Here is a 2,428-nt window from a genome sequence, read left to right as displayed (position 1 = left end):
CTTATTTGACAAAACGCACTTTTTGTGTCTGTCTTGATGGCAATAGATCATCCTCTGCTCCTCTATCATGTGGTGTTCCGCAGGGCTCGGTCTTGGGTCCTCTTTTGTTCTTACTGTATCTCCTTCCTCTTGGCTCTGTTTTTAGGAAATACGGGATTGCTTTTCATTGTTATGCTGATGACACACAGATTTATTTACCTTTAAAGAAAGCAGATTCCACTTCTCTTCGGTCTCTGTTTCTATGTTTGGAGGATTTGAAGGCATGGATGGCCCAAAATTTCTTGAAATTAAATGAAGACAAGACAGAGGTAGTGATTTTTGGCAGCTCGAATGAAGACTCTCTGCCTGTTGATTGCTCTTTGGCTCAGTATGTCAGGCCAGTTGTTACAAATTTAGGGGTCAAGATGGATGCTGGTCTTAGGATGGAGTCTCAAATTAAAACAGTTGTAAAGTCAGGCTTTTTTCATTTGAGGCAGCTGGCTAAAGTAAAACCAATTCTTCCCAGACAGCATTTTGAAACAGCAATCCATGCATTTGTGACCACACGGCTAGATTACTGCAATGCACTTTACATAGGTATTAGTGATTCATGTATTTCCCAGCTTCAGAGGGTTCAGAATGCAGCTGCACGACTTTTAACAGGTACACGGAAATTTGACAGTATTTCTCCTGTTTTGGCCTCTTTACATTGGTTGCCGGTGCATTACCGGATTCATTTTAAAATACTTTTATTTGTTTTTAAAGCTTTAAATGGCCATGCCCCTCCATACCTGTCTGAGCTGCTACATTCTTACACACCCTCTCGTTCACTCAGGTCAGCTGACCAGTTGTTTCTGAAGGTCCCGAAGACAAAGCGTAAGCTTAGAGGGGACCGAGCTTTTTCTGTGATAGCTCCCAGGCTCTGGAATGACCTTCCATTGAATATAAGACAGGCCTCTTCAATTGAGGTTTTTAAGTCCCTTCTTAAAACTCATCTTTTTTCTTTGGCCTTTTAGCACAATCTGAGATGTTTTACCTTGTTTTATTGTGTTTGTATTTTATTTTATTATTCTATTCCTGTTTTAAATTTTACCCTTCCATTTTATCATTGTATTGTATTATATAATTGTGTAAAGCACTTTGGTCCTGTTGGGTGCATAAAGTGCTCTATAAATAAAGTTGGTATGGTATGGTATGGTACCTTATGGTTTAGCTCGTAAATCAGCTGAGTTTGAGTACTCACAGCACAGACCAAACCTTCACACTGACTCAAAAGCTTTGTCATGGCCGAAACTGCTGCCAATGTCTTCTTCAAAAGTCGATAGAACAGAGCCAATGGCAACAAACAGAGTCCCTGCTATCTTATATTCAAATATATTAACGTCTTCAGCGTCCTCCTGAGACAGGACTGAGTGGCACATCAACTGCCACACTCCCCACTGATCCATGACGCATCCCACAGCGTGAGTCTCGGCTGGACAAGCAGGTTCTCCAGGACCCTATCGTTTTGTTGAAAAAATTTTGAAGAGCATTGAAAGTCCTTGTCACCAGATCCATAATCTTAATTTTTGTTCGAGAGGTGTGTACCAGGTGCTTCAGACACACAGAGAGAGAAGCAGGAGGAAGGATAAAACAGGGGAGGGAAGGCAGGGAGCAGCCACCTCGAGCGAAAGCCAGACAGAAAAAATGTCATCTTGGATTTTAACCTGGCAACCTAATGTTTTGAAAGGAAACTTTCTCGTGTCTAGATGTAGCCACACAACTGAATGAAAGTCAGTACCTTGCTTATTTTTCTAAATTTTCATGCTCACAACATTCACAGATGGATGAACGGACAGAGGGTATTTCCAATTCCCTCTTTTTGCTCCATAACAGAGGATATGCACCATGATGTGAAACGTGTTGCAGTAACCCTGCAACTTTAACACAAACATGTTATATATTTTTAGTTTAAGTAGTTCATGGTTCTGTTACAAATCTTAATTATCCTTATTAAAGTATAAGAATTTTGTAATTCTGCACGTTTCTGAATGTGTTGGATAGCTTTTGGAAATTTGCGTAAATGCATCTTAACATGCTGAAAGTACTCATGTAGCTTTCCTGCTTTCCTGTCTTTTTTCTCAAGAGGAATCTATTTTTTCTTTAAAAAAAACTGAAGGAGCACACATTTTGTTCTACAATGAAAGCAGCTTTGAGCGTTACATTATCTTTTCACATTCCCTTGACCAAATTGAACCTTAAGGTAAACTTAAATGCCTTAAATTCATCATGTTTCAGTGAGATTTTCAATGCATGTAGTGACATCTTGTGGAGGATACAAAAACTTACAATGCATTTGAATAAAAGTATACACCGTGTAAAAAAAAATTTTGGATTATACATGTATAGATAGACAGATAGACAGATAGATAGATAGATAGATAGATAGATAGATAGATAGATAGATAGA

The sequence above is a fragment of the Nematolebias whitei genome, chromosome 3 (genome assembly GCF_014905685.2).
Source record: "Nematolebias whitei isolate Nwh7 chromosome 3, NemWhi1, whole genome shotgun sequence".
Taxonomy (NCBI): Eukaryota; Metazoa; Chordata; class Actinopteri; order Cyprinodontiformes; family Rivulidae; genus Nematolebias; species Nematolebias whitei.
This window is presented reverse-complemented; position numbering follows the sequence as displayed.